At 48.7% G+C, this 14,850-nt stretch overlaps 1 protein-coding gene across 2 annotated transcripts in view; it reads right to left on the bottom strand.

Moving 5' to 3' along the window:
- IFFO2 (intermediate filament family orphan 2) overlaps nucleotides 1-14,850 on the bottom strand; it is a 38,885-nt gene that overhangs the window by 14,684 nt on the left and 9,351 nt on the right. The window lies entirely within an intron of this gene.

Below are 14,850 nucleotides of genomic sequence, written 5' to 3'. Positions count from 1 at the left end.
TTGGACAGGCACCACCACAGACTGCCTGGGCTGTTGGGACAACAGGAATTACACTCCTGGAAAAGAAACTTTAGATACCACAAATCAAAAAGAATCCTGTGAACAGACTCTCCACGTGCCATCACAACAATAGCAATTTCTGTTGCTACTTCAACACTTCTCAGAGTTCAGCTGGAACTGTGAGGCCAGAAATCCGTAGAATCAAAGAAAATACAGTGATTAAATCCATCAAAACACATGGATTCATCCTGTTTTCCAAGGCACAGAGCAGCACTGTGCCCCTGGACACAGCTCTGCCTTCAGAGGGCAGAGTTAACCCCACCTGGAAAGGACCAGAGGGAATGTCTGGGCAGGGAAGGGTATTCCTGCCTCATCCGCTCTTCCCTGCTGCTGTGGGGCAGGAATATCCAGCACAGCAGCCTGTGAGAGTTGGATTTGTGCAGGAGGACTTGTTGTGCATCTTTGTAGCAGCACCGATTCCAGTGCCAAGCAGAGGAAAATATTTAGGCTGGAATTTGCATTTGTCACCAAACGTTTCAGCTCGGATTTCCATGCCCTGGGTAGGTTTTGTACTAATTACATGTGCATTGCTATAAAAATAGCAACTTTGCCTTTCACATTCTAATATCAGAGGCAAGAAGGTGAAATTAATTAAAGCAGGCAATTATATTGGCAATCTAGGAGCTGCTTCTCCCGTTACAGGGCAATCATCCCTCCCGCTTTGCTGCCAGTTGTGGATGGGAGTCGAGCAGACACTGCAAAAATTGATCTGCTGCTTCTCAAGGATTTAACTCTTGGGAGGAGGGATCCTGGCTGCATCCAGCCCTGCTGCTGAATTATTGCCTCCTCACCCTGCCCCGTGCCTTCTGCAGAGGGAGGGAGGTATTTTTGGAAAACGTCATCTGCGTATTTTCCCTGACTCTGCCAAAAGCCAGGAGAAAGGATTAGAGTTCCTCCCCAGCAGGTCAGCCACGGCAGCTGCCAGAATTACACATCCCCAGTCTGCTCAGACCAGCCTCCCTCGTCCTGCAGGAATCCCAGGAGCTCCATTGCTTTGCTTTGTGCCTTTTACAAAGATTTACAGACCTAATTCCTGCCCAGCAAACCCGAACCAGTCTTCGGGAGAAGGGGAAAAGGTGCCACCTTCCACACACAATCCCAGTGCTTCTCTTAATTACAGCAACAACAAAACCATTAGGTGATTGTTACCCAGTTTTTAACCAGAATTTTTCAAGTTCCTGCCTGACTGGAGGGAATTTTCACAGGTCTGGCAAGAAGGGTACTGCTAACCATTAATATCAAATTCTTAACCCCAGAGCACGTCCCTCCCACCCACCACCAAGCTGATTAACCTCATTTAACAGCTCAAAACGCCAATCCTGCTTTCCCCTCACACTTAAACCTCGGGAGAATATTTGCAGTGAAGAGAGCAAGGAGCCTGGCAGGAAGGCAGAGGATGACAATGGAGCAGAGGATTAATTCTGCATTTCAACTTCCAGGGAGGTGAGACAATAAGAAGATTGCTCATTCCTCTGATCATCCTGTGTTTGCTGCAACTCACCTGACTTTAAAGGGACCTTGGCAGCTGTGCTGCTGTACATTCCCAAAACCCAGGAGCCAGGGCACTGAGAGGATGCTAATTATGGCTCTGCTGCCTTTATTATTCACCACACTCAATTATTCTCCCGGCCATTGATATTAATCAGTATTTTTCTCCCCAGGTACCATCTGAAGTAAGAGGAGTCTTGCACAAAGTGTAATCCCAGCAGGCTGTGGATGCCCCTCTGCTCCCTGGCAGACAGAACCAGGGGATGCAGCCCAAAATGTCCACAGAAGGGCCCAAGGGCTCCAGGAGCTCCCTTCATCCCCAGGAGAGGGAAGCACCTCCTGAAGAACCTCAGCACAGCAGGAACACCACGGGAGGGGAGCAGGAACTCCCTGATCCCTGCGGGTCCCTTCCAGCCCAGGATATTCCACAATTCAATACCCAAAGGGGAAATGGCTGGAAAACCAGCAGCCTTCCCATCCTTGCAGCAGGATATGAACTATGCAGCTGCTCCCCAAACACACTTTATTTCTTGGCTCGCATGCAGCAATTGCAATGGTTTCCAGCTGCCTCCAAAAATCCTTTTTTCTGACTGAGAAACGTTGCCATCCAAAGCTCCCAGACTTTGGGGCTTTTTATTACATTTTTAGTCATTTCTTCTAAAAAAAGATCAGCAACATGAAAAGCCTAGCCAGGCTTTTTTTTTTTTTTTTTTTTTTTTCCTTCTTTCCCACCTTCCAAGGACGTGTGTCACTTCAATCCAGCTGCAAATAAAGGGCAAGTCTGACTTTTCTGAAGCCCTTGTTTCCCAGATGTGACACATCACATTCCAGGGGCATTCCGTCATTCCCTCGGCCCGGCTCAGCCCTGCCTCACGTCTGAGAGGAGAACAAAGGACGCCCGGCTCTCTGGCAAGGATATTGGGCAAACAAAACACCGGAGCAGTCAGGATTAGCATTGCTTAAAGCACTGTTCTTGTAAAGCTGAGTCACACCGAGAACTCTGTTCTCTCGGAAATTGGAAGAGCAACCACCAGCTCCCAAAAAAAGCGATGGAGACACCTCGGGATAACAGCCCTTAAAAGCTTCTCCAGGTTTTCCACTCTCAGTGTTCATGGAATTACACCAAGCTCGGTGCTGACACAGCCCCAAACCACTTTGCCACTGCATTAAAACCACCCTCAAGGAACGGGATCCTCTTCTTTCTCCTGTCCCAGCATCACATCCAGTTCAGGGCACGGACCAGGGAAGGGCAGCAGATTCACAAAAACCCCTTTGGAACGCTAAGTCAGTTTTAGACAAGTCTGCCCTGCCGAAAGCTGTCCAATAATTGCCTTTTGGAGGGATTTTAGATGTCTGCTTTGATTTAACCAAGGAACGACGCGCTCACAGAAGGCACCAGGTACAAACACGCTGGGTTAAGAATGTTTTTGCTCAAGGCAGAAAGGCACAACCAGAGCAGCTGATCGTTAATGACGCCTGATGGTATCAACTGGATCATTCTTTCATTAAAAAGATCCCTCCCTCAAGGAATAAAACACTCATCAAGTAACGAAGTATTTATTCCACAAGCAAAACTCTTCAGGAAGACCCTTTTTTGTAGGGTCGTGGAGAGAAGAAAACCTCCAAAAAGAACAACAGAAGCTTTGACTGTGGTCTGAGCATCTCCTGTGCCACCCTGAGGTGCCAGCAGAGGCTTTCACCCCTTCACTGCACTGTGTCCCCATCAGTCCCCAGGGAGCAGCGGGAAGGGAAAGGGAAAGGGAAAGGGAAAGGGAAAGGGAAAGGGAAAGGGAAAGGGAAAGGGAAAGGGAAAGGGAAAGGGAAAGGGAAAGGGAAAGGGAAAGGGAAAGGGAAAGGGAAAGAGACTCCAGAGCTACCAGGTTTAAGTCCACAACAGGAAACTGAAGCATTGGTTTGAGCAGTAACCATGAAATGCTCACGGAGGCAGGAACTAACAATTCCCGGACACACCAACACCCCGAACTGCCAGCACCCCGGGGAACAGAGCCATTGGGTTTCCCTGCACAGCCTCCCAGCGGTGCCCCAGTCCCAGCCCTGCTCTCCTGGGGACAGGAACAGCTGCCCTGGCACAGCACAGGGCACGGGCCCAGCCCTGAAGCCGGGCACCAATCCCCAAGGCCGTGCCCTGATCCCAGGATTGGCCTCCCAACCTCCTCCCAGTGTGCCTGGGCTGCTCCAGCGCCCACGTGGCACTCACAGGAGCCCTGAGCACGAGGCCATGTCTGTGTGTCTGTGCTGGCCCCATGTGGCACTCACAGGAGCCCTGAGCTTTAGGGGCCATGTCTGTGTGTCTGTGCTGGCACTGTGTGGCCCTCACAGGAGCCCTGAGCACGAGGCCATGCCCATATTGGCACCGTGTGGCACTCACAGGAGCCCTGAGTGCTGAGCTTTAGGCCATGCCCACACTGGCACCCTGTGACCCCACGATGTGCCGGGCACGTCACATGCTGGGAATTGCTGAGCCCTGGCCCAGGGGTGCAGGATGTGCCCACAAATCCCATCCCAACACCCACAGAGCACCCAGCAGCAGCACAGGGTGAGGCTCTGTGTGCTGAGCACTGAGCGCACTGGGATGGACTCAGCGGCCCCTCAGATGAACACAAAAGGATCCAGGCTTTAATCCTGGAATCAGCCAGGGCAGGAATCTGGGCAGTTTGGGCAGTTCTGGCTGTTTGGCATGGGAAAGGATCATGATCCAGACCTTCTAAAGAGATTGAGAGAAGCCCTTATGACACCTGCAGTGCCAGGGTCCATTTAACCACGCTGTCAGCCATGGGAGGAGCCACCTCTGACCCCTCACCAAACCATTCCTGAGGCTGGAAGGGAGTTTGGGGTTGTAAACACAAACAGCTCCAGCAGCTCCAAAGATCTGAACCAGGCAAGATGGATTTCATTTTAAAAAAAGAACTCTGTGAAGCCTTCTTTACTTTTCATGGAATCCAAGAGTGGTTTGGGTTGGAAGGAGCTTAAAGATCATCCCATTGCACCCCCTGACACCTTCCACTGCCCCAGGGTGCCCCAAGGCCCATCCAGCCTGGCCTTGGACACTGCAGGCACAGGGCAACCACAACCTCCTGGGTCCTGTTAAACAAAACCAAAGAGACAAACAAACAGAAAACAAAAAAGCCGAAACAAATGAACAATTCACCATTCTCTCTGATTTTGGAATCCTTCCCTAAGAGCTCGTTCTCCTTCCAGTCTTAGTTTTGCACTAAATTAGACATAAAATTGCATCAATCCATTAGATTCCTCGCAATTGCTACATCTGTCTAAATGAGCATTTTTAAGATGCTGTAAAATACAGGGATTCTTCCTGATTATCCCAAGCGTGATCACGTTGATCCAACATGCCCAGCCTCATTGAAACAAATTAAATGCTATTTGATGGGCTCCACGGAAAACACATTAATTTAATGGGAAGGGCTGATTCCATTAGAGCCTGGCTGGAACAAGAGATGCAGCACTCGAGTGAAGTTGTGTTTCTGCCTGTTGCAACACCCTCTCCACAGAAGCTCTTTGCCAAAAACCATCCCAGCATCGAAATTCCCAAACATCAGAGCCACGGGGGTGTTTATCCCTGAGCCTCTGTGGTGAGACATCAAACCTCTGCAAAGCAGAACCTGCCTCCTTTGCACTGCTCGTGTCGGGTGTTTCACCATAAAGGAGAGTTTAATGTTAAAGCCTTATTCCAGACCTGGGCTCTACTTAAAGCAGCAAGCAGACCTTTGAACAGCAATTCCTTGTGAAGAAAATTGCTAAAAGGAGTTACACTACAGGAAAACATTGCCTAATTACAGCCCTTGATTACACCCAGCCAGGAAGATGCTCCAGCCTGTTCCTGGAACCACAATAAGAATCATCTGCAGGTTCCTTTGTGTCTCCTGGCTGCCCACATGGGCTGTTCAAACAAAACCTGGGTTTAACGACGCCACGGGTCAACAACATCAAGTAAAAGCAGCAGCCGTGCCTGCATTCCTTCAGAGGGAAAATTATGGGGCTCTCAACAGAGCAGGAGGATCCACAGGGAACTGTGCAACTGCCAGGGCAGCTTCAGACACCCTGCAGAGCCCCGAGTCAGCGCTGCTGTGTGACTTACCCTGCCACCACACTGCTCTGCACGGGCACTGCTAGAGCTGCCTTCGGAACCTTGCATGAGCTCAGGATCCCTCTAATTGTCCCTGCCCAGCCCCTTGCACAGAAATCCATTCACAGGGACAGGAAAAACTCCTTCAGAACAGGCCCAGCACGGCAGGGGAGGCTGCTCTGAGGTGTTCTCAGTGTGTTTGATACAACAGAGGAAGCCCCTACGAGACCCCCTGGCCTTGCACAGACCTGCTGAGGTGTTTTCAGTCTCACACCCAGCCAAGTGAAGGAAAATCGAATCACTCTCTGTTTCAAAGCCATTCCACAGGAGAATCCAGAACTGCTGCAAGCAAGAGAAGTCTGGACAGGACGGTTTGGTACAGTTCAGCTTCTCCTTTCTGCTGCCCACTCTTCCCTTCCCCAATCCCATTTCTTACCCTCCTGGAGAGAAAGATCAGGCTGAAGGCAACAGAATCCAGCCTGATCATCACTGATGTGCCTGTTCCAGTTATAAATGATTTTAAACATTGTTTACCAGGTTAAACCCACGAGAAGTGTCCAAAGCCACAACTCCTACCCACGATGGCCAGGAGTACACACTCCTGAGGAGAACCTGGCCATGGAAATTAATTCCTTAGTTAACTCCTTCCCAAAGTTTCATGGAAGCTCACAGCACCTTTCTACTGCAGCCTGCCCCTTCTGCTGCTCCTGAGCTCAGGAAACCAGAGCTGCCTCAGAGCAGTTACATCCCTGTGCAGTCTTTATAAATAAAGTATCCAGAGTCAAGAAATTGGAGTGTAATTAAAAGTACATTTTATCACACCTCCCACCGTTGTGCCATGGCAGGAACACAACGTTTCCTGCAGAGAAAGGATTCAGGGTTAGTCATAACCTGCTCTGGTTGATAAGACACCACCAGGTGTGGAGAAAGGCTCAGGCTGTAATTTGTGATGTGATAACGGAGACAGAACAGAGACAGAACGTGAACTAAACTCTGCTTTCTGTCTCTTCTCTGCACATTGGTGCCCCAGCACCAAAACCACAAGAAAAGAGACCAAACTGGATTTCACAGGACTGGATTTCACAGAACCCCAGGATGGTTTGGGTGGGAAGGGACCTTAGAGTTGATCCAGTTCCAATCCCACTGCCATGGGCAGGGACACCTTCCACTGTCCCAGGTTGCTCCAAGCCCCATTCAACCTGGCCTTGGACACTTCCAGGGATCAGGAATCCTCAGCTTCTCTGGGAACCTGTGCCAGGGCCTCACAGGGAGTGATTTCTTCCCTTCATTTTACCCCTGGCAGGCTGCAAGCAGAGCCAAAGCCGGTTTTATTTCCCTTCGCAGCAGCAACTTAAATTCATTTTTCACTCCTGTCAAAACCTTGCTGACAGTGTTTACAACGCCTGAACAAATGCACAGCTCTTAAGCACGAACAAATAATTCTGCAGTGGGGCTCTGCTGCAGTTTTTGACAGCTGAGATGCAGTTTTTGGGGAGGCAGAGCAGCCCCCAGGGAAGGGGAGAGCGATTTGTCCAGCTCTGCCTCCCATTCCCAGCCACTGCCCAGGACTGCAGCAACCCAGAACCATTCCCAACAACAGACCCTTGTGGGAAACAGCAGCCTGACCAAAGGTCTGCAGGGCTGGCCTGGGCTTGGCTCTGGGGAGAGGGAAATCTCTGGGAAATCACGGAAAAGCAGCCAAGAGAATAAGGACAAACAAGTCCGCAATCAGCAAAACATCAGTGGGAACACGGGACAAAAACATCAGTGGGGAATGAGAAAATGTGCAGCATGGAGAAGAGGAAAATCTCCAAAGCCAGATACTCCTAGGAAGTAAAAAAAAAAAAAAAAAAAAAAAAAAAAAGGAAAATATGATGATAAACTTTAAACTTCCAAATTCTGAGACTGGCCCTCGTTTCTTTGGAGCCACCAGAGACACACCAGGGACATGTGAGCTGCCAAAGAACTGAATTAGCCAATTATTTTCTCCCTTTCTCTATACAGACTTTTATTAACAACAAAAAGCAAACTTAAACTGGGCACATCCTGGTTTCAGTTTGGGAGGATGGCATCACATTTCCAAGGTTTTTTTCTGTGCTGGTTTTCTTATTTTACCTCTGAGGGGTCTGGGAGTGCTGCTGGAGACTCACGGACTGGCACAACTGGAGAACAGAGAGGGAAAGGAGAATGGTCTGGGTTAGATGGGACTTTAAAGATCGATTTATTCCAACCCTGCCATGACAGGGAAAGGGGAAGTTCCAGAGACATCAACTAAAACTGGGAAGAAATCCCATTTTTCCAGAGCTCCAGCAGCCTTTGTACCACACTCTTGCTTTTAGCTCCACTCTGATCAAACTGTTTTTTCCCCAAACAGCAGCTCCACACTCCTGTGTGCACATTACCAAACCCTTATCTCCTGTACCACTGAGGGATGCAGGGAATGTTCTCCAGGCCTGCAAAGACAACGCTGGGCACAGCTCAGGGAACAGCCCCACAGAACGTCACACTCCTGTACAAGTGTTGTCACAACTGCAGATAAAGTAATTACTCCGACTCCTTTGGAAAGAGGTAATCTGAAAAGCACAGGATTACATTGCTGGGAGTGCTGCTGGCTACGAGTTAATTATCAAATCCTGAATTCCCATGGAAGGGAACCTCCAGCAAACAGCAGCACTACAAACCTCCTGCATTAACTACAGCCCCTCATGCACACACATTTATTTACATTTATTTTACAGCTCCGCCTGTTGACAAGCTGCAATTTTATGGGATTTAGTGTGTTGTGCATTCAGGTGCTTTGTCCCAAAACTGTGGCACAGGCAAATATAAAAAACTGCTGGGAAAATTCAGCTGAATGAATTCATTGATGACCACGTTCTTTGAAGAAAATACTGCCAAAACACAGCAGCACATGCTTTAGAGTCATTAAGGCTGCAAAAGATCCTGGACTCCAACAAAACTTCAGGAAAGGGCATAGAACAGAGACACTGAGCCTGAAGAAAGCACTGATTTAAGTCAATATTTTTGTTTAAACTTCCTGCAAAAGTCTCAAACCCAGTTATTCTCTGCTCCTGAGAAAGTGCTCTGTGTTTATCTCCCCACCTACGGGCTGCAGTGGGGTTAAATCTCATTATGAGGGTCTGGCAGCCAGGCCCAGGCAGCCCTGAACAGATGAGAAGCAGAAGTTGGAGACCTGGAAGGAGTATTTTTGCCAACCCTGCAAGAGCAGGGCAGGAAGAAGGAAGAAGGAGCCCATCCAGTGCTTTTAAATCCCACTTCACCCATGTGATGCCTCGGGATGGATACCGAGGGCAGAGGCCAGACAAGGTTAAGAGAATAAGAGAATAAAAGTGGGTATTTGTTAAAGGCTTTCCACAGATACACCTTGGGCAGTCAGAAGCCTCCGAGATGGACAATGGGCACGAGTTCTTCAGACAATTATAAATTTGGTTCATTTGCATATCAGGGGTTAATCCTCCAATTAGAGCTTCAGGTAATGATTCATTTACCCCCAGTTTGCTCCCCCCCAACTCATTTTGCTGACACTTTTCAGGGCCCAAGGCTGACAGGTGTCCTTGCGTTTCAGGCCCAGAGAGGAATTGTTTTGTCTGAACAAACCAAGAGAACAGCAGCTGACAGGCCGCGGGGTTTTCGAGTTACACACTAAAGCAGCATAGGACCTGAAAAATAGAAAAGCTAAAATCCTAAGGCATCACAAGACCTGGACTATTCATCATCTCCAATTCTTCTGGTGCAAGTGCTAATGTGAGAAACTTGTAGGGAAGGTCAAAGGAAGCTGCGGAGACCCCGGGCAGACAAAGGGGAGGAACACAGCGTGTGATTGTGCCGTGTCCCAGCAGAGCCGTGTGATCCCTTTGGACAGCTCAGCCCATCATTACTGACAGCACAGGGCTCAGGGCAGAGCGGGGAGCAGCTCCTGCAAATTGGGGCTGGGTTGTTTACGAGGGAGCTGCCATCAGAACCGGAGTGCGGCGGTGGGAAGGGGCGAGCGCCGCTCAGTCACGGGATAATCGCCGCAAAATCCAGCCATTGTCTGGGGAAACTTGGAAACTGCCTCGTGCTCCTCGCTTCATCAAATGTAATAAACCAGCAGGAGACAGGCACCAGCGTGCCTGCACCGAGTGGCATAGAAAAAAAAAATAATTTTGGATTAAAATATTGAATCAAAAGATTACAAAAATCTTATCCCAGCGTTCAAGAGAGTTTTAATAATTTGCTAAGCTGCAGGATTTGCCCACATGAGTTTGGGAAAAATGCTCCATGCCCTGCAACCTGCACCCAAGGCAGTGTTAAGCAAATATTTGTAATAAATAAAAGTTCTTTGCAAGCTGCCACCAAAGATGACCTGGAACTCCCACCCTCCCCACTGGAAATGTGACTGGCCTCGATACCCCGCTGTTTCCAAAGCAGGGGGTCCCACCCTGTTTCTCCTCTCCTCACTTCAAACTCCTACTCCTTCACCTCCCCTTCAGAAGGTGACTCTTGGGGTAACATCAAATACCCAGTAATAAATCCCACAGGGCCTGAGGGGCATTACCAGCACTGGGAGGCTTTGGCAGGACTCCGTTTGGAGGCCAAAGAACCCCAAGAGCTTCCAAACAAAATCCAGAACACAAGACTTGAGTTGATTTTCAAAGCTCTCCCTCAACTCTTTAAGTAGCATGAGAACCTGTATTTTTCCACATGTACCTGTATTCCCCTTCTCTCACCTTTCCTTCTTGTTTTACCCTGAATTCTCAGTTCTTATTTATGTTTGTTTTTGGGGTTTTTTTTAATCCCCAGAATGCAGGAGACTTCCAGAGCTGATCAAAACATTAGTACAGAGAAGGGATCTCGGGCAGCAGGACAGAGAATAAGAGAAACAAACCCCACAATAAACCAGATTTGAAATCATCATCAAGAACATGCTCTAACAAAGCAGAGTAATTCCTCACAGCTCCTGGCAGCCCCTCTGAGGAGGTGACACAAGAGCATGCTCTAATATACACCATCACCCTTTTAAAAATACATTTGTGTTTTTATGGTGCTCGGGACATTTCCTTTGTAATTTCTCACCTCCTACTGCTGCCGAGGCCTCTCAGCACCAGCAGACTTTGCCAAAGTCGTGGCAGCTCAGACAAGGACTTCCAGGAGGGGTTTAAGGCCATAATAAGATCTGAGCTGTCGGAAAGTCCAGGCAAACTTCTGTGGCATGTTTTTCCTTTCTGTTCCCTATAAACACCTCATGCCAGCTCTCCTGGAGGCTGCCCAGTGAAAATAGTGCATTATCTCAGCGGCTGCACATGACTCCAGGGAAGATTCCTCCATCACAGCTCCCAGGAACTGTCCACCAGGCCCGTGACTACAGGAAAGCTTTCCCATGTAGGGTGAGGATTGTTTTGTCTCACAACTGCCCTGTGACTTCAGGGCAGGCTGCTGGAGAGGGAAATGTGGATGTTTGAGCGGTGCCGTGGGTCTCCTGCTCTCCAGAGGGAGAAAGGATTTCCTGGAATTGCTTCAAGGGGAGTCCCACCAAGGGTCCCAGGCAGTCTCTGGTGGGGAGGGTGAGCCAGGAGGTCCCTGGCAGCAAACCAGGGCTGTCCCCCTGATCCCAGATCTGGAAATCCAGCCCAGTTAGGCTGACAGCTTTCCTGAAGGATCGCTCTCAGGGACACACCAGCCTGAAAGCAAGGAAATAAATCCCTGGGATGGCACAAACCCACCAGGGACAGCACCACTGCCATCACCTACAGCCAAACACTGTTATTGGGACAGTCACAACACACAGAGTGACACCATAAAAGTTCAGAAGGCTTCTCTTTATTGCAGCCCCATGCTGTCTTTTATACAGTTCTTACAAACCTCAAGAGTAACTTCTAATTGGTTAACAGCTTTCTTGTTAATTATTGCATTGGTTAGTAAAAGACATTTTACTTGTCCACCAAATCGATCTCTTCTTGGATTGGTTACATATTTTCTTTACTGATTCTCACGGGACAAATCCCTTGTTATTACAGGTGTGTTTGTTTTCCACCCTCAGAACAGATTGTTGTGTTAAAGGAACTTCTCATTCTCAAAACAGCTTCATTTTCATTTCATGAGATTACTCATTAGCTGCACTTAGAAGAAATGACAGGCTGGATTTTCACCCTATCCCTACAAAACACCAGCACGTGAACCCCCCTCCTGTCCCAGGGATGTTCCCATCTCCTCTCACTCCAGCACTGGGGCAAATCGCCCATTTTTGGGAAAAATGGATCCATCCTGTGAAACAACACTGAAGTGTGTCATCAACTGTGCACTGCCTGAGCTCAGCCCTTAGAATGGAACCTGCACAAGGCTCAGAACACTGGTGCTGAACATCCTCTCTCATAAAAGGCTTTTATTTACTTTCTGATTCTGTGAGTAACTGCTGTCTATAAATAGCCCTCGGTGCCCAGCCACACTGCTCTTATCACCTCAGTCACTGGGAAAGGCCCTGATAAGTCCAAGTGATAATAGATCAGGATTACCCTTCTGTGGAGAGGAACCTGCTGGAATTCATTACTGCACGATTTTCATTCCCTTGTGCAGCTCTCCAGCCTGAAGCAGCAAAAATAATGGAGTGTCCATGCCCTCCTCACCTTGTCTCTGGGTTTATCTCCCTCTCCACCACATCTTTTAAGAGCCAGCCTCAAAATTGAGAGCCAAACTCAAAACCTGAGAGCTGGGCTTGCCCTAATCTCTGTCCCAGCACGAAATACTTTTCCTGAACCTACTAAAGAACAAAGAAAAAAACGAGATAAAGCTTATCTGCTCCCAGGACTCAGGGAGGCAGGTGGAATACACACTTAGGGCACAGCAAAGCCTCCCAACACTGTCCTACACATCCATTATCTCTGTGTGAAGAGCTTTATGACCTTTGTTAAAGTAAATATATTTAAGTGCAGCTTTTATGTGCAGTGTGGAGATTCTGACCTCAGAAGAAATAAACTTTTCTTCAAGGGCTCCGCTGCCACTGGAGGGAACACCCAGGACTCCTGCAGTGCTCCTATGGATCCATTATCTACATTTCCACAGTTTTACTGCCTTTGAGAATGTAAATATATTGAAGGGTGGCTTTCATGGGCAGTGTCAGGGTTGTAAGAACAGGAGGATTAACCAAGGTAAGAAATAAAAACTCTTCAAGGGCTCCGAAGACACTTGAGGAACACACAACACTCCCAAGAGTGCTCCTGTGGATGCATTCCCTTATCTGCATTTGAAGAGTTTGATTGCCTTTCAAAATGTAAATATAATTTATGTGCAGTGCCAAGATTGTAACAACACAAATATTAACAGAGGGCAAGAAATAAACTGTTCTTCAAGGGCTCCGATGGCACTTGAGGAACACACAGCACCCCTACAGTGCTCCTGCAGACCCAGCCCTTGTCTGCAGCTGAAGAGTTTGATTGCCTTCACAAAGGGAAAGATAATAACACAAATGTTAACAGAAGGGAAGAAATAAAGTGCTCTTCAGAGGCTCCAGGGACACCTGAGCACACAGTACCCCTCACAAGGAACAGAATGTACCCCTGCTCAGGCTGCTTTAGTAACCCCGGTACAACGGGCAGATTGATAAATTCAGGATTCCCAGTTAACTGTGGTCACTACAGAATTACCATGAAACCACAGCACTGTGCCACTGAGAGAGAAGCAAATGAATAAAGGTGACAGCAGGGGTATAAAATTCAAGATTGTTGTGTTAAAGGAACTTTTAAAAGGTGCATTTTTAAATCTTTACATCAAGGCAGAACAGTCTTCAACTCACACAAACAACACAGCTGCTTTTGCTGCCTCAGTTGCAGAGATTTCCAAGAATTGGAGTTGTTTAGTACTTGAATTTTTAGCAGTGGGGGTTAAATAACCCATAAATAGCCAGGGCAGGGGCAGCCCTGGGATATTTGTAGAGGGGAAGGGATGGACAGCAGCAGAGTTCCAGGACAGACTTGGTTTTCATGGAATCTCAGACTGGTTTGGGTTGGAAAGAGCTTAAAGCTGATCCAGTGTCACCCCCTGCCATGGCAGGGACACCTTTGCCTGTCCCAGGTTGTGCCAGCCTTGGACACTTCCAGGGATCCAGGGGCAGCCACAGCTTCTCTGGGCACCCTGTGCCAGGGCCTCCCACCCTCACAGAGCAGGATTCCTTCCCAAAATCCCATCTAAACTGTCCCTCTTTTAGTTTAAAACCATTTCCCTTTGTCTTGCCCCTTCACCCCTTGTAAATAATCCCTCCACGTATTTCCTGCTGCTCCTTCAGGGACGGGAAGGCCACAATTAGGTCACTCCAGAGCTTCTCCAGGATGAGCAATCCCAATTCCCCAGCCTGTCCCCACGGTAAAAGGCCAGGGAACAGGGCTGCAGTGACTGAGGCAGTGACCTCATTCCCCTGCCCTCCAGTGCCCCACAATTACAGGAGAATGGAGCTGAGTCAGGGACCCAACCCCCCAAACCACAGCTCCCCACAGGGAATAAATCCCTGCCCAGGGGCCTGGAGCTGGATCTCACTGGGAACTTCACTGTAATTAAAGCTCCACTGAGCGCTGCGAGAAGGAAAAGGCTCCGCGTTTGGAAATAGGGACGCCTCTTTTAGGGCTCAAACAAACCCAGAGCAGCTCAGTGCTGCACCCACAGCCCCACATGAGCTTCCCACCCTTCTCTCCTCCATGAAATAAAACGTGGAAAAACAGTGAATTCCTTCCAAAAGTGAGCAGGGAAGAGCCTCCTGCTCTGCACATCCAGGGAGAGAAGGATCCCCTGCCCCAAAGGGAAACCCCAAAGGGAAACCCCAAAGGGAAACCCCAAAGGGAGGCAGGAGGAAGGACAAGGGGGTGGTTCGCAGAGGGCAGCCCCTGCAGCCTCTCTGCAGGTGAGACAACATTCCCAGGGTCACTTTGTCCCCAAAGGAGGAGAGCTGCTCTCCCACTGCCGGCCAGCAGCTCTGTGCTGCCGGGGAATACAGATTAGCAGCACCGCATTTTCCAGGGCATTAAAGGGATTTTTAACTGCTTTGCACTCCTTGCTTCTCCCTTTCTCGAAACAAAATAATAAAAAAGGCAGGGGGGAAAAAAAGGAACTGTTTGAACTGTGTTTAAAATTGCAGAAAGAGCCAAAGGTGAGGTGATTCTGGCATAGTCATTTGTGGAAAATTTTTGATAGAAGAGTTGGGAAAATATTCC

Source organism: Sylvia atricapilla, chromosome 22 (genome assembly GCF_009819655.1).
Source record: "Sylvia atricapilla isolate bSylAtr1 chromosome 22, bSylAtr1.pri, whole genome shotgun sequence".
NCBI classification, from domain to species: Eukaryota; Metazoa; Chordata; class Aves; order Passeriformes; family Sylviidae; genus Sylvia; species Sylvia atricapilla.
This window is presented reverse-complemented; position numbering and strand designations above follow the sequence as displayed.